The 21,049-nt window shown below is 40.2% G+C and overlaps 1 protein-coding gene across 3 annotated transcripts in view; it reads left to right on the plus strand.

Annotated features, from left to right (window-relative positions):
- The first annotated feature begins 6,129 nt into the window (after nucleotides 1-6,129).
- cdh22 (cadherin 22) overlaps nucleotides 6,130-21,049 on the plus strand; it is a 197,201-nt gene continuing 182,281 nt past the window's right edge. The window contains exon 1 of one of the 3 annotated variants that reach the window (XM_086040608.1): nucleotides 6,130-6,194. The gene's annotated coding sequence lies outside the window, so the exon portion shown is untranslated. Of the gene's footprint in view, nucleotides 6,327-21,049 lie in introns of all 3 variants that reach the window. The other 2 variants (XM_086040609.1, XM_086040607.1) reach the window with 2 other exon arrangements.

The following is a 21,049-nucleotide window of genomic DNA, read 5'->3' on the forward strand; positions in this document are numbered from 1 at the left end:
GAGCTGCAGCTAGCTATTCTGTGCGACACACACACACACACACTTTAAGAAGTGTGGAAAAGCATAGTCAATACAGTATATGACAAAAACTACACATGTTAAGAATTTTTTTTCTGGAGTGCCTGCCCACCAGTCAAGTGCAAAATTAAAGTGAATGTTTTGTCATCTGCTTATTTCCAAAAAAGCGCCTGTGAATGAGCTGTTCTGAATTTTACCGAACAATTATGTCACTTTCTCACTTCATTTGGCGAACACATAAAAAATAAAGATAAAAAATGCCCAAATACCCAGTTTCTCCACCTTTGATTTGTAAGCTAGGCTAGATGAGGATCCACCACTTTCAAGTGACTACATGGATTAGAAGGAAGTTCTATGAGTCGATCCTGATAGGTAGCAGAATTGCATTTAGTTTTGTTGGATGCACAGATTACCATTAGCTAACACCATTAGCATCTGATAATTCCTAACTCCGACCCCAGTCAGAAGCTATACTAGGCTTTTTTCCAGCAGTAGAGACAGGACAACCCCCTGAAAACAAGCTCAATTTCATAAGGCTTAAATTGGTTGTGTCCTTTAAAGATATTGAGTAAAAAATTTGATGATGTGAAGTGCTTTCTTTATCCTTGGTAATGCAAGGTAAATCTGTGCCCTTATTATAAAGTGATAACAATTTTCTAAAGTTATAATCACGTCAATATGATTTTTATGTGGATAATGTATAAAGGAAAATAAATGTTTCCTTTTTCTTATTAGTGTGTCCTCTGCAATTGAGGTTACAACACATTACAGCCTCTGAACAATTTCCTTTCTCGATACTGCAGTAATTATGGACAGTAATTGCCTAACAATTGGACTCTGTGATTATATTAAACAGTTAAAATAAGTCCTGTTTACAAAGCATGACAAGTTGCAAGATGGTAGCTTGATACTTTGCCGGAGGACAAGAAGACGCCGTATAAAAAGTTGTAGCTTCCCTGCAACACTTGACCGACTCAATCTTCAATATTACTTGATTTCTAATAAATGGAGATGGCAAAAAATAAAAATGAAAAACAAATTGAAACATTTAGCACTGTGTCAGCTGTGAGGGGAGATTACTTTCTACTGTCAAAATGTTGCAAATTCATTAGCTCTAAAATAAAACTGCTGATAACTGTTGACACGCCACATCGATTGAACCGAAATATCAGATTGAGAAATGAGAATTATCTAGCCTTATCTTAATACATTGCCCTGCCATTTGCGTTCGTCCTCCTGTTACTGTTGTTTCTTTGGTGCACCAAAAACGTTCATGGGTCAATGTGATGAAAGTCATTTTCATAAAAATGGATTGTTTTTGTGCATATTAGAGGAATCCAGAAATAAAAGCATTTCTCTTGACCATTTTTATTTTGACGTGACAAGCTTTTTATACCGTAGGCTGATGAAATGACAATCAAAGATGAAACACTTATTATTCATGGTTGTGTGTTGAACTGGGTTGGGAAAAATAACCGTGCAGGTGCACCTAATGATGTGGCCGAGTATAGGTCGAGGAGGCGGCTTGTTAATACCGGTGAGCGCAGCAAAGACGTCTTGATATTTAAAAGATAGCGGGCGGGCAGACAAAGAAAGACTCAGCATGGCTGAAGGATGACTAAATCACAGACGGCACCACGAGTGAGTGAAGGGCCTTTGACAGCGTGGGAAATGGAAAGCAATGGCCGGATCAAGTGAGGGAAAGAAGCAGGAATTCCCACCAGTGAAGAAAGATCATTTCATTGAAATTTTGCCAAAGGCTTTGTGTATATAATAAAACGTTCTTCTGCAAGTTGGCTTTCTTTGTGATTCCCTCATTATCTGATATGGAAGGTCAGAAAGCAGCCATCAAGTGTGAAATCAAACAACCAAGAACATCTTTTGTGAGCTGCCATTTTCCGAAAATCTGTTGACTCGGAATTGTCGAATTTCGATGCGTCACTCGAGCTATTTTACACAATGCTTACTTGCAGCAGGCCCCCTATTATTGTAAGTACACTTACATAAAAGAGATTTTTTCACAAGTTGACATGGATGTTTTTCAGCTCCGGCCCCTCATACATCCTCGCCCGTATAATCATATTTTGAGCGTTTGACTCGCAGCTCATTTAAATAAATGTGTGAAATGTTCTTTTGCTTCCATGAACACCTGCAACTAGATTAGCGGCTGACATTAAGTTGTTTTGCTGCAGTGGGCCGCCAAGCGCTGCTCCTGCGTCATAACTCTGGATTTACCACCCCACCCTTTGCGCCTGCCTCTCCACCCCTCCATTTTTTTTTTTTTTTTTTTTTAATACGACACCATATGCGTTTTTATGCATAATAGGCAACCAGCTTTGGCTCAGAGTGAAATACGGCCAGCAAAGGGGGAAATAACACTCCAGGCTAATCCATTTTACTCTACCCCTGCCTGGATGCTTTGACAAAGGTGGTTTATTCCCATTAGCATCCATGTATGATTATTATAAATACGTATTACGACATCCCTCCATCAAACAAACACCAAATGGACTGTGGCAGTCGCTAAAAACAAACAACATTCTGTTGCGCCAACAGCCGAATGTGTGCAAGTACGGACCAATGCACCCTCTGTCCGGGCCTGTGTCAGCCATTTGTTTTGTCGTCGTGTTTTATTTGGGCGCTGCGGAAATCATCAATCCTTTAGCTACGAGGATGCGGCGCCAATTCGAGCCGAGCGTCGAGCCTCTGCGTTTCACCAGCCTTAATTAAAATTACTGTCATACTATCAGGACGGATGATAGCTGATAGCTAGATAATTGCCCTTCATTTGATAATCCATGTAATCTTTATTTGGCTGCATTTTATCCACAGCATAATAATCTGTTCTCACGGGAATTCCGCACTATTTCTGATGAGAGAAAAAAAGGGCTATAATCAACACAATGTTATTTGGGGGTCACTCAAAACAAAGGCGGTTTGTTAAGGAATGTTATGAGAACAATGTGATCGAAACGTGGAAATGCACCTATCCATTTCCTACAACTGAATAACCACTCATCCACCCTTTCAAATGTTGAACTCCTCCCAAAAAATAGTTGATGCTTTTACCCTCCAATAGATGGCAGTGTGTATAACAAATTGGTGGTACCTGCCACACACACCAAGATTTTTTTTAATTCCCATCCGCTAGATCAGGTGGGTCACTACCTCACTTGGTCCAAATGGAATTGGCCATTAAAGCCCATTAAATAATACTTTTCGTGTAAAGCTGCACCTCAAGTTAGGGACGCAGTGATCCTTCTTCTTCATCAAGATTCTCATCACTGGAGTGGGGCTTCATACCAGAACTTCATGCTGATTCTGTTTCTATGCGCGCGTCTCTCCTGCTTCTACCGTCAGCTCGCCCAAGGCTAAGTGCACACATTAGTTCAGCCCTGGGCAGCATGGCTTTAGGTATGGCCGAGACTGGCAGAGGACCTGCTCAACCCGCCCGGGCGAGTTTAGTTGTGATACGGCCTTAACAGATCTATCTATCTATCTATCTATCTATCTATCTATCTATCTATCGATCTATCGATCGATCGATCTATCGATCTGCAGTATGTAGACATCTATCTATCTAGACAGCTATTTAGGTATCTGTCTAGCTAGACATCTATAGGTCTCCCTGAGGTCATATTATTTGTAGAGTTCTGCTGGCTCAGCGCATGGACCCAACGAAGCATTACAAAAAGAGACAGAAAAAAGAAAAAAAGAAAAGAAAATCCCATGGCCAGCGTTCGGTGAGTGGAACTTTTTCATTTCATTTTTCATTTTCATTATCTGTCAGCTGAAAGTATAAATGCCAGAAGGATTAGAGAAATCAGAAATTACATGGGCTCTCGGCTTTCCCCCGGCTGGCCGGGTGCTTATCCTCCTTTTGGTTCATCTCGCTTCCGTCCTCCCCCTCCTGCCCCCCCCCCCTACCTGCTTCCCACGTGTCCCATCTACGCGCCGTCTTTTGCCCATCATGCCTTCTTTGCCGCTTTTTTTTACCCCACATTTCCCCCCCCCTCCCATCCTGATCCAAATTGTCCCCCCCTTCTAATGTCCCGCTCTCGCCGTGCCGCCTGCTCGGCCCCAGTTCCGCATGACTGGCACCCCGCCCCGCTGGTCTTCAGCGACGAGAGGGAAGTGTCTCCAGAAGGGAGCCCTTAATCCCCCAAGATCTATTACAGATAGCAGAACTAGCCCAAGCGACAGAGATTAGGAGGGCGAAGATACTGGCAACATCGATTGTCCCGCTCGTCCCGGGGGCCGCCCGCCAGTTTGCTCCTGTATTGACATTCAACTAGTGGACCACACTTCTAAATGCAGGTGTATAGTCGATAGTGGTCTTACGCTACACAGTGGTGCCTTGAGATAGAGATTGTATTGTTCTGTAACCATGCTCTTAACTCAAAAGAGTCATATCTCAAATTATCTTTCCCCATTGAAATGAACAAAAGGGCCATTCATCCGTTCTAGCACCCACCCACCTGGGAAAAAAAAAAAAAAAAAATATATATATATATATATATATATATATATATATATATATATATATATATATATATATATATATATATATATATTTTTTTTTTTTTTAAACGTCGTGTGGAAAAATATTGCACCTTGATCTTCCCACTTCATGACCTTCATGACTCGGGCAAGTAATTGTTCTCTATTTTGGTTCGCAATGTACACTTTAAACAGGCTCTTTGATGGCAACTGATTGAATGGAATGGATCTGTTGTGTTCGGGATGACCTTGTTGTTATTGACTTTATGCAGACTGTACAGCCGGCCAAATCACCGTTTATTTGAGAATGCACATCATTGCTTCAAGTACCCTTGCATACCGTATATTTGATCCACTAAGGACAATGTGTGCATTTAGCCATTTCTATACGTTTACCCACACCATGCTCTCGGGCTTCCGTGTTCTAAAAATTGCTCACCAGTAATGGGACATTGTCATTTTCTTGGAAAGAAGGATGAGAAAGGGCTTTCAATGCCAAAATAATCATTTATTTACAGTTATATAACTAAGAAATGGACCGTTGTGTCTGGAGTTGAACGTTGGTGGCTTTTTTACATGGCATTCCTCATTCACTTCACAAATTGTCATCTTTTCGCATGATCATTACACACACTTTCTCCTACCTGTCACAACAAATACACTGTTTATACCATACATGTCAATGCACTCTTCGAGGGTCAGGTGCCTAAATGTTGTTTTTGGGCATTTATCTCCCTCATAATTGATGTGAGAAGCTGAGATTCACCATCTAATATTGTGCTGTTCTCTAATCAAAAGCGATGCAAAGCCGCCATATACAGAGATCTGTTAGTCATTACTGTGCTGTGCGAGACCCTTTCCCATGCCTTCCTGTTGAAAAATGTCCTCAACATATATATTTGTCAGTGGCAGGAAACGGATGGATAATTTGTTATTTCATGATTGTGTATCAAACTGGTTGCCCTTTACATTAATCAGTAGCCAAGAAGTCACTCTCATTTTTAAAAACGTGTTTGACCCTGACAGTATCGATGCATCTATCCACAGTATCTCCCACACAAAGGAAGGAGAAACACCTCCTCTGTCTCTTGAGTCTAGTTGGATAGTACAAACTACAAAGGATTGCCAACAACAGACTGCAGCTACAAGGCCTCCGCTAATCACACTATTGATCCTGTAATTCCGCCCATTTGAAGCTCTTTACCACAGTGGGCGGTATCAATGAGTAAAGTCCAAGCCTCGGCTTCTCCCTGCATTTGCAGAAGCAAGTGGCATCTCCGGGGAGGTGACGGAGACCGCCGCTGCTGCCTCACTTTGATTTTAGTATTCCATGGCCGCCACGGGAAAGGCTGTCATGTCAGCCGAGTGACGTAAATGAAGAATGGCTCATTGGAACCTCCCCTGTCCGCATGCGCTATGTTGCTGGGCTCAAGATAGTTTTACTTGAGGTCCATAAGCATAAATAGTGGTGGGTGAAACACAACTAATTGATGTGCACTACAGATATTTGCAAGTAATATATCATTTTAAACTGCAAGAGTACCTTTAAGGATTTACTGTTGAAATGATTTAATGGTGGGCCAGGAAGTGTAAGGAAGAAACAGGAAGTGGGGAAGGTATAAAGGTGACACACAGTGAGCCACCAGCACGTGGAAGTGACAGCAAGTGTAATTTTGGTGAGTTAAAATTGAAAGTATAAAAATCTAGATGTTTGTTGGACTTTCTGCCTAAGAAGTTAGTAAGTGCACCCTTTGAGGGCTTACTTGAGCGTCCATTTTGTCTGCAACAGTCAAATTCCCTAAAAAATGGTAAACACACATACACACTCCAAACTCTGAACATTTATTGAGCTGAATTTACTGGTGGAAAAACATTCAGTTGTTTGGTTGTTGTTGTTAGTTATACGATTTTATGCATTTACTGTTTATTGCTAGGATGAGAGAGACTGTCTAAATTTAAGATCATTTGTTGTACTGTCTGGCACTCAAGCACAGCTTGTAACCTTAAATCTACTTTTACAATCTGTAGATTTACTAAAAAAAAATTGTATTTGTGATGATGTTAGACAAGTGTAAAATCAAGTTACTGTGTGTAAAGCTGGAGTCAAAATAACTGTTAATTCAGCCCCAGATGTTTGACAGAGTAGATATATTTATATATTTTTTCACATTAATTTGTTTGTTTTGTCCCACCCAAATGTTGGACTATTTTATACACCAATGGTACAGAAACCTTTTACACAAACAATACTTTGTTCTCCAGGTACCATGGCAATATGAAAGCACACTGGCGCCAAGGGTCTATGTGGTCATCAAAAACAAGACAGAGGTCTTTTAAAAAAAATATATATTTAATGTTGTTGTAAGCCACTGTAATATTATGTAGTTTAATATGGCACTGAAATAAAGGCTTCTTCAATTCAAAATGTTTTCCCCAAATAAACGTTAAAAAACAGCTGTTAATAAAATAAGAGGTTAATTTGCTGAATATTGAAAGTCTTTTTTTTAAATAGATAATCATTGGGTTCATTTTATAACACTGACTTAAGTTACAAACACGGGTCTGACCTGATTAATGGCGAGAATGAGTGCAAACTGGCGATGTAATTAAAAATGAGAACCTAACCATGCAATGTCAATGTCCTGATACTTATCAGCCATATAAGTTTTTTTGGGGGTCTAATTTGCAGATAGGGTGCGAGCCCAACTTCAACATACCTCCTTGACAATAATTACGCAGCACCATGACAGGCGTGAACTCTGCAATCAGCCTCTAATTTACAACTGCCTGCAAGATGACGCGACACCTCTGATTGCAGCTTTAATTATTCGCTGCGCTTTGTATCGCATAATTGAGGAGCCTGCTGTCCCCGAGTCATATCGTCGCGTTGTTTAATGAGACATTAAAGAGTGAAGGAGGAATGGGAGTAATAAAGCGTGAGATGGCGCATCGCTTTTTGTTGTTAGTATACTGTTGACTTGATGTTGGTCGGGCACGGAAGCGGGCAAGAATGTAAAGCAGCTCTGATACGCCCCGATTTTGGCCTGGCCTGAACCGGCCGTTCAGGATTCGCCCTAAATTCCCAATGGCCGCCACGCCCCAAATCACGGGTCACATTTATGGTTGTTTGGGGTATCATGGGTATTTAAACACACATTTAAGCACATAGAATTTATTGAGATAGAGAACGAGAAAGCAATGGATAACACAAAAAATATTGTACAAACTGTGTAACAGTGTGCTGATCGCTGTGTTCACAGTAAACGTATCCCGTTTTTACCTATAGAACAAACTTAACCCAACAGCTCATAAAATATATCAATAATCATGCCAAAAAAATACATTAAATGACGCAACAGCCATCACTCTCTGTAGGTGTAAAAAGCAGGATTACAGTGGATGACATTCAATCATTTTGGACAAAAACTAGGCAGTGCTGAAATACTGTACTTCCTGTTTTGTTCATATTCTTTCAAATTAACACTGTCTCAAACTAAATAAGCGTGTTACCCTAACTGTCGATAGTGGAATTACACCTAATATAAACACGAGTTAGACCAAAAAATAGAGTTATCAAAGATATAAAATCCACAAAATAGCGGTATTGTGAACCTGAAACACGAAAATGCATTAGTTTGTCTTTCTTTTGAAGAAGCAAACAATTTGGACAGGTGCAGCAGCTATTCTTGTGCTCTGTGCTCTCTGTCACGATAAGCAAATTGTATACCTTGACTATGACTCTCCACATGGATGTACTGCTTTGTCAGAAGACAAAGTATGTTCAACTCTCTCGTATTTCCCAACGCTTATCACAGTACTGTAATGTAGAAAATACGAGCCACCTCAATAGGAGAACACGGAGACTGTCATTTGTTAAAAAGTCAGAATCGTAATAAGGTAGTCCAATGAGGTACAATATTCAAGCTGCCTAAAATGCTGGGCTGAGCAAAACATTTACCAACTGGAGGACCAAAGTTGTGAGCTATTTACATATAACATTTTTCCCATGCTGGTGTGCCTTTGAGGTTGTACTCCAAGGTTGTGAAAGTTATTTTATGGATGTGTGCCTAACCTGAAACATCAGCTTTATTGACAGATTGGAATTTCATCGCTAACTCTTCATCCACCAGGTTTATTATTCTTTTTTTGAAGCTCGGTTGCTGTTATTATCCTCATGTTTAAGTACATGTGGACTTGTGGAGTGGGTGATGCTTGTAGAGCGCAATTCTGGCCTGTGTGTCACGGCCTTGAATGATGGCGTGTGGGCCGCGAGTCCTTTTAAATGCAACTTGCGCTAAATTGTCCACTCAGTTTTGTCTTTTGTCTCTGGATTTATGATGCACTTTGGAGCTGCTTTGCAATTCTGAGGGCAGTGGCCTTTTCGTGGGATGGAGTTTACAGGAGATCATGCTTTGTTGATGTGGAATTAGGACATGATCCAGTTAAAGGATAAAGCAGCACGTGGTGCATAAATGCCCATGTTTTACTTGTTAGTGAATTCTTTTTAACATACCCACTGAAACACTTTGGAATTCAAAATGTTCACCCCAGAAAATTATGGTGGGCCATTGCAGGACCTTTTAATACCTTGTTTGAAAAATTGCTTTGTTATTCTTAGGCTGAATAAATCACCATTTTCCCTGTTGTGACCGCTATAATTTCTTTGAAAATTTAGCCCCTGAATCTGCAGTCACTTAGCAACATGAAATTTGGTAGGCATGTGGATCATGAGTAGGTAGACCTACAAAAAAGAAACAAGTCAAAAATCATGTACGTATGTGTATCTATCAATACTCTGAAAAGCAGCACCTAAGTTTACACTTGTTTTGTCTTGAGATCTGTCCAAGTCCTTCTTTTGAACTTAATTGCTAACCGGAAGTGTGTGTCCCACCGTAGTTTCAATAAAGCTCCTGCAAGCTTGGAAGGCCACTGTGGTATGCCAAACTCCCCCTTTAAACATTTCACGTCCTTGATGTCATCTAACTATCTATCACTGATATCCACAAGAATGCACAAAACAATTTTAACGTCCACTTGGTTCATTAGGATTTGAAGTGTAAACAAATGCATTTCACCCACGCCCGTAGCAGTGTCCAACTAGCTTTAGCCGCAATCCAATTAATTGCATAGACACTAAGGGGAAAGCAGTCAAGTTGGATTAATTGGCCTTTGTTATGCAAGGCAGGCATTGTTTAACAGAAAATCCATACAACTGGTTGATAAGTGATTTCACACAAAAAAAGTCCAAAATTAGTGTTAAACAATTTTGGTTGTTCTTTTTTTTTTTTTAGTAATAATTAAAAAACTGTTTCTTCAGTCAACAGTAACTGACGTTCCAATGTAGTTCGATATGTCAACATTCGCCGCCATCACTCACCTCCCATTTGCACGGACCCAACCCTCGCTAATGTGTTCTATATGTCCCCTACGGGCTCCCATACATCAACCCTTGACCCACGAGTGAAGCCCGGAAAGGAAGTATCATTCATTATTGACGCCTCTAATGCGGTGGGCTGTAGTGAATTTTCATAAGGCTGATTTCTTTTTTCCTTTGGCTAATGTGCTAAGTTGCAATGCCACAAGGAAAGTCAATATTTTACCGCTGAGATTTGGAAATGTAAATAAACGAGAGCTGTGACTTGCAATGGTAGCGTATTTGCATTTTACGACACCAATATATGTACACGGGCCACTTTTCAAGGCAAAGCGGGACGTTCTTATTATCTAGATAAATCCACTCCATGGGCCTTCGACACAGAATAATCCTGCAGTGCAGAAATCAAGGGATAAGTATTATTTACTGTGCTACCATGCAGCATGCAGCTAGTAATCAGACCAATGAGCATTTCTTGGAAAAAACATTGAGATACTGGTGTGTAAGAAGCATGTGTTATTCCATTCTGTCTATCATAAACACCCGAAAAGTAATTTAATCGGGATACTGTACTCACAACTGAACGCATGTTTGGAGCTGGTGGATCAATAGAAGGCAAGTGAGTGTTGATCAGTTTGCGCAGCAACCGTGTTTGGATTTCTTGCGCAAAATAAAAATCTTTAACTCACGCCACCATTATGATGCATGCAGTTGTTTGTGATCAACACTTTCAAAGTCCAAGCCCCATCAGCATGCGGAAATGCTCCTCGCAAAAGAAGAACAAATGGCTGCTGTTGCTGAATTCTTTTTCACCAATTAATAAGATACCATGTAAACGTTTGGCTGTCAGCATAACAGACACTTTATGGCCGTTGGGGAGCTGAACGACTACAAAGTGTGCGAGATGATGTTTCACCTTCACATGGCACTAAACTAACTACAGACTCTGGAGTGGACAAGAGGAAAGGTGCTTAAGCACACTGGAAGGATATGCCCTTAAGTGACTCAGTAAGCTGCATTAATGTTAGTCGTTTTTCACAGAGGATAAAGCATGCATATCTGTGAGTATATTTTTATTGTTGTCTACTTGTGTTGGGATAATATTTGTTGGGATATGGGTAGGAGAAAGACAAAGACCATGCAAAACACATGTGGAGTTAATGTTTGATATGTTGACTGAAATTCTCATGCGATTGGCTGAGGTCCCAGCATTTTTTGCCCTTTGTTGCCATGTATAATTCCAACATGCATCCATACATGCACCAAACGTTTCTCCTTTTTTCACTGACATGAACAAGTGGATTGTAATTGAAAACAAATGTGTATGGGTGCTTTATTGCTGGCACTTGGACTTAATTGCCAAGGATCTGCTATTCATAGCAGTATATGGAGCCTTTGTCATTTGCCTTGTCATTTCTTGGCAATAAACCCCATTGAAAGCATTTGCAATGTTTCCTCTCGAGTCCTCTTCTAAAAATAGGGCATTCAATTTGGTGTAATCCCAATGTAATTTGTGTCAGAGTTTAGTTCATGTTTGCTGCATGTAAAAAAAAAAAAAAATTCTTAAAATGTTGCTATGGGGAAAGATTCCACACCCCGGACATTGCTGAGTAAATCTAAGATAGTAAGTCTCACCCATTCTGTCCTTGTCAAGGCGTCTGTTATTTCAATGAGCATTTATTTGTGCAGAAAAGTGAATTTCCACCTGTTGATTGTTCACCCGAAATTGGGCTAGATTTATATTTAAAAAAAAAAAAAAATCTTGAATATAGTTGATGGAGATCAGGATGCCACAAGATGTTGGCAGAGTACTTTTTTCTATTAGACGAGGGTATGATAAGATAAGATAAGAAGGCCTTTAGTGATCCGACAGTGGGGGAATTTTCAGTGTTACAGCAGCAAAGATATAGGTCACACAGGGGCCATAATGTAGCCATTAATGTGTAACATTAACTTTCAAACATTCAGGATCACACCTATGTAAAAATACGCAGTAACTATGTGTATATACACACACCAACATTCATCTACATAAAAAGTATGAGGAACACTCATTTCAGCCTGTACATAGTACAGAGGAAAAATACTCTTAAGTAAGTGATAGTTCTGCAGTGCTGCAGTGAAATGTAAGGAACAGCATTGGATGAAAATAAAAATAAACTAACAGTAGTGGGGAATGTTGAGTATTGCACAATATAAGCTTCAGGTGCAGGACTGCACAATTGCACTACTACTGTATGGCCTGACTAAATGAAGCTCCTCCCCTCATTTCAGCGTGGTTCTTTGGCAACAAGATGCCAAAATAAAGTAATATTTTTATCTTAGTGACAGCTTTGACAGCTTTTTTGTGAGTTGGTGCCAAACTTGGAAACCAAGGTGAACTACAGATTCAAACCCATAGTGTCACGACTATGAGGCAGACATGCTAACCACTCCAGCAGTGGTGCCTTCACTTCAATCTTTTCTTTCTTAAGACATTTTGGCCACTTCTGGTGCACTTGGATGTAATTTACTCTTAAAATTAAGAGATACACTTGCATAACATAAATAGTTGACTAAATCCACTTGCTCCCGAGTGCTTTGCAATGCGAACGATGATATGCCGCTAGCTAATTCCAGTTGGGATTTCATTTGTTTTGTTTGTCTCTGCGCTGATGCTTCTGTTCCATTGTATGCAGCACTTGTAAAATGAGTCCAAAATGGTTATATTTAATGATGTTTATTTTAAGATGTGATGTTATAAAACCGAGCCGTAGAGGAGGAAAGCAATTAATTTTTAGCAGTCAGATCAACACAGCACCCAAAGTCCTCAGCCATTAGCAAAACTCATTTTAAACCATCTCCTTTACATTGTTTGCATAAAAGACAAGCAAGGTTATCATAAGTTATCAGGATTTTGGGGGCTCAAGAATCACATTGCTTGTACCTCTGACATCTTCTTTCCTTAGTGTGCTCTGGTAATGGAGGTAAGATATTTGTGTCCACAGCGCTTTTAGATTGTTTTTTTTTCCCATTCCACACTCCTCAATGCCTCTGGTGCTTTTTCTATTAGTCGTTTAAGTACTTTCAGTTGTTTTCACCCTTTATAACAGACAATTCTGAGAGATCCGCAGTCTACACTATGTGCCGACGCAGTACATTAAATTATTGACCAAAGACACATTTGGATTAAACAAAATAGCCCGTGTCGATATGAACAGCTCCGGGTCTTTGTTGGAAAAGCAGCTGAGCGTGAAGATGTGGATGTAGCAAAACATTGGCCCCAAAGTGGATGCTGAAATTGAAGAGCCCCCACAAACATTCATTTTTCAGCAAGACTCGCCCCCATTAGGGCCTGACTCCAGCTTTCGTTGGCAGAGGTGTCGACGTGATTTATACATTGACGTGCAGTAGGCATCAGACAGCTATGAAGCCACAAATCCGGCCATGTTTGTTTGTTTACCCTGCTTGCTTCCTCAATTTAAATTCTGGTTTTCTTTCAACATTGAATCAAAAATGTACTTAATTTTTGTTGTTGTTGTTGTAACCATACACAAGGGTCTTAGCAATGACATACAAAGAGGGAGGGAGGTTTGCACCCTTGGTAGGCTAAGCGAGGTACGTGGCGGCTGCTGGCTGTATTTACTTGTTTGTAAAATCGATCAACAATGGAATGTGTGTAAATGTGTGTTTTATACAGTAAATGTAATAGGAATTGTATTTTTGTATGTCTTAGTTTCACAGTGCTCAAGAACGCACCGCCGTCCCTTTTTTATTTATGCCAAGGGCAGCTACATGTTCATTGACATAGATGCAAGACTAATGAGATAAGTAACCTTTAATTTAATAATCGATTAATCTGTGGATTCTTTTTTTGCAGCAATCAATTGTGTAAGATTTTTGTTCTTTTTTTTACTTCCCTTTATTTAAACGCAGAATTGTATTCATAATATACAGTGCAAAAAAATGCACAAACAAATTGATTCAATACAGTTACTCTGTTGGCCCATAATATGTCAGAAAATAGGCAAAAATGTTTGTCATCGTTTTCCATAGTAAGAGCAGATGTTTGCAAATGTCTTGTCTTGTTGAGGGGTTGAAGTTCAGAGCATTTGGATCATTAAGTTCAGCAATGCCTCTCATCGAGTAATTCAATATCAAAATAGTTGTCGAATCATTTCATAATCGCGTGGTTGTTGATTAATCGGTTAATTGTTGGACTTCTGCATTTAATATAATTTAATTCTTGTTATGCTTTGCGTTTTGTACAAAGGGCCACTGTATTTGTCAGTTTCTAAATAAGAGTTTGGCATGCTTTTCAATCGAGCCAACTTCATAGCATATTTCCATAGTGGTATTCAATTCTGAAATTAGTGAGCGACGACACACCGAAGAAAGTTTGTGAATGAGAAAAAAAAGATAACGAGTCAAGACAGGTTTGATATCTGACTGTGTAAACTCTCAGCATATTGCTGAGCAGCTGAGGACACGCTTTATCTGGGGATGAGAAGAAGAAAGTTTCGAGCCCCTGGTCTCGGCACAAGTCTACTTCTTATCCTCCCAGGGTTTACCCAGGGAGAACTTTGGCAATTTCTATTCTGATTGGAAGCAAAGTGGACCGAAGGGCTAAATGAACTAAAAGCGTTTGATCTCCCTACTAGATGATTTACATGTTCAGAGCACTGAGGCCTAATCTGCGCATTTTTAAACACCCCCAGAAAAGTTTGACCAGGAGCCAGTGATGACCGACGTCTTTGAGTTCCCTCCTCGTGCGTCTTTCTGTTTCTTTCATTTTTTTTTTTGCTTTATTTCTTTCATTCAATCTTTCTTTCTGTCTGTCTTTCCTTCCCTCAACATCTCCATCTGTCTCCTCGCGTCGTTTATCCTCTCCAGAGGCTCTCTGTCTTATCTCCACACCGAATGGATTGAGCTTCATCTTGAGCGTTTGTTGCAGCTCTCGGGGTTCATGAAAGGCCCTTTTGGGAGGACGGCTGAAGTTAAATGATGCGTTCCCCGTGTTCACGTCAGGGTTTGGTGCCAAACAACATTTCTAATTCGGTGGAATTCCTCCCGCACACTTGTTATTACAAGCCTTGACATGATGACAAACCACCACACTTTCTTTGGCCTCGACATCAAACGTTTTTTTCCGCTTAGTTGCATTTATTCACAACTGCTTAAAAGTAGTAGACATCCCTCGTGCATGTGTGCACCTCAGGAGAGGTCGCATACATGAGAAACAAATCAATTTGGAACTCCTGATGTTGTTCTGTGCATGATTAAGGAGTGTGTGTGTGTGTGTGTGTGTGTGGGGCGGGGGTTATTTCCGTTGGTGTTTGGTTGTTTTTGGCCCTTTTACACATCTACAGGAATTCCCTGCATACTTACAGTTCAGTAGTCGGAAAGTTACTAAGTGGCGCTTTGGTCTGTGTGATCTTTCCCCCTCTATTTACTGAAAAACGTTCCTATTGGTGTTTTCTCTGCTTTTCTGAAATGCCCCAGAATGGGAAATAAAGTATTTGTTGTCAAGGAAACCTGTAGAAGTGATACATCTTGACTGAGAAACAATTTTGTAAATTGGGGAGTTGAGCCGGCGGCACAACTGCCTGCGTGGGTTTTCTCCGGGTACTCCGGTTTCCTCCCACATTCCAAAAACATGCTTGGTAGGTTCGAGTGGACACTCTAAATTGCCCCTAGGTGTGATTGTGAGTGCGAGTGATTGTTTGTCTCTGTGTGCCCTGCGATTGGTTGGCAACCAATTCAGGGTGTCCCCCGCCTACTGCTCGAGGATAGCTGGGATAGGCTCCAATATGCCCGCGACCCTTGTGAGGATAAGCGGTATAGATAATGGATGGATGGGAGTTGAGCCAGTGCTGTTGGTGTAAGTTATGAAGTGTTTTTGCCACTAGCGCATGTCATGTAGCCTACTGTATACATACACTGAAAAAAAGTTTTTGTTGAATTGACTCCATTTTATTTCATCAAGTGGTTGCACAAAATAAAAACATTTGAATCCAGAAAGGTTTTTAAGTAAACTATACATCTGCTTCAAAATTGATCTTGGATCAACCAAGGATTCAACCCATTTTTCCCAGTGTCCACTCATTTTTCAAATGACTTTTCAAAATCAAGTCATCATTGAGACAATTATTCTTAAATAGGAAGTCAATAATATTTTCGATGCGCCGTCACTAGTCTTGCATTTGTGTAATATGAGTTAAACAGCAAAATCCACCCGTTTTTAGCATCTCAAGGTGCGGCCCTTTTGTCATTTTTGTTGACTGAAAATGACATCACAGTTGGTCAAGGCTCAGGTAATGACCACTCACGGCTGATCTGTTTTCTGAAACTGAGCCGTGATTGTTTTTTATTTTGAAAATGTTTTACTTTTGTAGTATTAGTTTTATTTTTTATGGAGTATTTATCAGGTGCAAGGTAAAAAAAAAAAAAATTAAACTATTTGTGTAGTTAAGTTAAAGTAAACTTCAATTTTTACATGACTGTTTGACCTTCCTTCTTCTTTACGGACAAACGGTAAAATATACTTTTAAAATGAACCCCGAAGGCTCACGTAAGATATTAAATGACAACGGTTTGATTGATTGTTACCTGAGCCCATAGCCACTGTGATGTCATTTTCAGTCGACAGCAAATGGCAAAACGTATGGCCCCCAAAGTGATAAAAACGGGTGGATTTTTGGGTTTAATTATTGTTCCACACACGCAATGTTAATCAGAATACCGCGTTTAGACTAGTCGGAGCACATAGAGCACGTTATTGTTAGGACTAATTTTGACTTGACTCCCACTTTGAGGGTCAGTGTCGTAAGACGACTTTTAAACAATATTAAACTATTTTGAGATCATCTATAGTGATATATTTATTTACTGTACCCACGGTGTTTCTGGCACAGGTGGTCCGAGCTTCATCCATTGAGGAGCAACGTGAGGGAAATGAATTGCGAACCCGATCAACTGCTCAGCCATCGCTCGCTGCTATCTGGGAAGCATGACATTACGATGATGTGCACAGCTGTAGGGGGAGCCTGTCGACAGGTTGTTCGGTATGTAAGGATGACATACTGTCAGATGTTAATGGGATGTTCTGGTATCCCGTGCATAAGGACGTATAACTGACGGGGAAATCCAGTTGTAACTTCGCTCTCACGGTTGCACATCACTGTTGGGACTGACCACATTTCTGACACATTGTAATTAATGTGTCCTGTTGGGAGCAAGCCATTGTTCCTCATATTCACGTCACATCTGCTAACTTGAAATTGACCCAGATTCAAAACCTAGTTTACCGACTCGGAAATAAAATGGCCTTAATTCACTTAGTGTATTCCCATTTTGAAAGGTAACGGAGTCCCGGATTACGGTCCAACTACTTTTCAGTCTTGGTTTTAAATCATTATAGCCAGGCTAGCTTGATTTCAAGTTGGAATAACGTTTTAGATCAGTTGTCTAGCCTAGTTGTAGGGCTCATATTAGATGCCAAGATCAAGGGTTGGAATGCTGTTCTGGGGTAATGGTAGCTGAGTTTTAAGTTTATTAGTAGTCAGAGAAGGTGTGTTTAGAACTGAAACAATCTTGTTTTTAGATATTGTGGGTAATTTTAACTGAGGGTTGAAGTAGTCAGGGTACCTTGGTTTAGGACTAAAGCGCTAGTCATCAAGGTAGCAGAGTTTTAGTTTGAAATACTGTATCTTCTGTGGCTAATGATTGCTTGGTTTTTGCTTTTAGGTTTGTTGGTAGTCAAGGTGATTTGACGTTGGAATGTTGTTTTTAGATCAATTATCTGGCTTTAGGACCAAGGTTTCTTGGTTTTAGGTTGAAATTATTAGTCACCTTAGTTGTTTGGTTTAAAATTTTGTGGGTAAGACAAACTATGCTTTTTAACTTAAAATTGTGGTGGTTTGGGTTTATGTTTGTGATAATGGGGTTGAAGTATGTTTATGTCATATATTGTTGCTGATGGTAGCAACATTTTTTTGTTTTAGATATGTCAGTTATCCAGGTTTGTTGTTGGTATAAAATTAGTAGTCAGAGTTATGGACAAATATGCTTTTAGCCAGAATGGTGGTCAAGGGCACAAATGGAATGTGCATAATGTTAAGTCAATAACCTGTGCGCCATGGATGGATGGCGAGGTGCTGTGGCGATAAAACAAAGAGCCACTTGTATTGACACAGCCATCCATAGCGCTCTGCTAACTCTCTGCTGACTAGACAGAGAGACTGTTTTTCTACCTTTTTACATTCATCCGGTGTTCACGTCCCGGCTGACTCTTCCTGAAAATAACCGCTTCTTCTTGTTGTGGATCTCCACTGCAGATGTTATGCTGCACTGCACCTCAGAGGACATTTGGGGTTCTTATAAAAGTAACATGGAAGGAAATTTGGGTGTTAAAATTGGATGTGACTGGCTCTACATCCTTGAAAAATGAGGACATGAGGACAGCGGGTGTTGTACTGACAGCCTGTCCCCAATTGCCTCATACATCAAGGTGTATCATGTTAGATATGATAGTATATAATCACAGTTTGATATGATATACTTTCCCTGGCTCATATCTATTCAGCCTTGCGCGGCTTTGTAAACTGGCCCGTGTTGGCATACCGCCCGCAGCTGTCATGAAGAGCAACAGAAAATATATAGACGTCCGTCCAAAACAGAGGCAACAACTTTTAATTTGCCGCTGATAGGGTGACGTGTCCTTGGGTGAAGCCAGTTGATTTACACTGTGCAACTTTTCAGAGGTGCTTACCAGGCTGATAGCCTCACATTCAACTTGAATACTAGCAGTAAATATAACACACAAATATCCAAGGCAAGTTTAAGCCCTGTTAAAATGGTCCTTGAATTTACTTGTATAGGAATCGTAATGGGCAGCGAAACCCAGCAATGGATCATACAAAGCTTGGTCACGAAACTACAAAACCAACCAAATAAACCATAAAAGTGTACTTTTTGAATGCTGATGTTTTCACTGCCTGCACGCGATGCGATTTATTGTCATTTTTTTGTTTTTTGTTGTTGTTTATTTCTGATCCAGTGCATTCAAGCTTCTACCTGTTGAGGGTCAAAGGATGTGCTGCATAATATGTAGCACTCGGCCAATTTGCCAATGAATGTTAATTCACAGGCTGTTGTAACGAGTAGTTTTCTGTTAAGATATATTGGAGACAATAGTCTGTAGCTTTGTGTAATGTTGTGGAATAGGCCCAGGAAGAACCCCTTCAATTATGGCGAATAAGATTGTATAATCATTGATTGTTTGGCTTTGTCAGAGGTCTGCACTCTGCTGACTTCCATTCCGCTGTTATTGTAGCATAGGTGGGCCAACCTGTGTGGTAATTTGATTTTTAAAAGAGACGGATGGGCCAGGTTATTGTCGATGGTGTACAAAATGAATACTAGTTCAAATGTGCATGTAAAGTGGTTTCTTTTAGGTCAGAGGGTGTCATTTACATTATTGATACTTTTTGCAGCTCTTTAATACGCTGCAAACAGCCAGTGGCCCGGCTTTTTGGAACAGAAGACAACAAAAGCAATTGCATGACTTTTTTGGGATTCCTTTCATCTTGGCCACACACTGCATCTAGAGTAATCTCTGTATCTCTGGCGCCGTTGTCAAGACATGCACTCAATCGTCTTTCAAGCCCCATGAGAGCTGCGCAAAGTAGAGAGGATTGACTTTTGGCTTCATCCTTTGACAATGGAATAAGAGAGAGCGGAGAGAAAAGCAGGTCCGAAAGACACAGCTTCATCAAAAGCCGACAGCTTGGATGCACATGGGACTTCTTTTTGGCTGCTCTTCCTTCCTCCAAGAGGATCATAGCTGACTTTAGTATGTTAATTGTCCAATATATGAGAACTACATTACAATATGCAACTAAAATCACTCAATTTGGAACCCTTGGTGTTCTTGAATGTTGCTTGACAATACTACTTGAGCAAACATTCAGTTTCCTGTGAGATCAAATTTAATTGTATAAATGCATGCTATGATATCATGTTGTTTGGTTTCATTAATTACCATTCTGGTTTTTTGGTTGTTGTTGTTGTTTTTTTTTACATGCTGAACTGTTCTCACGGGGGCTATCTGCAGCATGCAGCCATGCACGCCGAATAAAATCCCTTCTGGAAGAGTCTAAAAACCGCAGGCAGCTCTTCCTGCAGGCCTCCAAATGGGCTCTGTGTCTTTCAGAAACAGTTAAAATGTAAATGATTCTGCACTTGTCAATGACAGCCAGGGGAATGGGTTAAGGCAAGGGCTGATGTGGATGCGTAGCTTGGCAACAGTGTTCCTGCACGGTTTTATCATTTTTTTAAATCCTATTTTCATCAGTCAGACTCTTTGGATATTAAAGACATATTCATCATTCTTTCTTTTGACTTTCAACCCGACCATTTTGTGTATATCTTGTAATAGAAAAAGTTGCATGACCATCCTAATAAAGGGCTATATTCATATTTGCCTCTTCTCTAATATACACCCTGCTCAAATGAACTGATTCACTGCTATAGAGGTTTTATATTTGTCAGCTGGAATCCAACCCTTTACTGCACACAAAGAGGGTTTCGCCCAGCTTGTCTGTGAAATTCAGGTTAGTAAACAGCTATACTGACAACCAGATAGATGGTGACTTTGCAGCACTATGGATTGGACATCAGCACAGCTTTTGAGTTGAAGATGAAGATTAGGGCTAAATCTTGGCTGGTCTTGTTATGAGGGAGAGAAAATCCAACACGGAGGTTGGACAGGTTTATGCACTCTTATATCACTCTCGAACAGTATGTATACATATAGTATATGGTGTTGTGTTAGGTAGAAAGCGTGTGTGTGTTTGAATTTACATTTTGGCTGAACCGAAATCACGGATTGGCGGAAACTTGGCATCTTTTTATAAAGCCTAGGCCAATAGTAGTATTTGGTGTCAAGAAGGTATGTTAATGAATACATCATGTCAGTTTTAACATTTGTGTATGCCTGGAAGAAACTAATTTTAGCCTGGGTTTGTTGGTGGACGTTTCAGCGAGTTTTGGCCACGTGTATGCTTTTACTCTGGTGAGCGGCTGTTAAAAAGCACAAGCTAACAGATGACGGAGGTGTCCTTATTGCTTGACAATTTACCTTTGGGCAGGATGTAAAGCAGCAACATTCACACTAGC

The sequence above is a fragment of the Filicampus tigris genome, chromosome 9 (assembly GCF_054856515.1).
Source record: "Filicampus tigris isolate MCC_2025a chromosome 9, RoL_Ftig_1.0, whole genome shotgun sequence".
Taxonomy (NCBI): Eukaryota; Metazoa; Chordata; class Actinopteri; order Syngnathiformes; family Syngnathidae; genus Filicampus; species Filicampus tigris.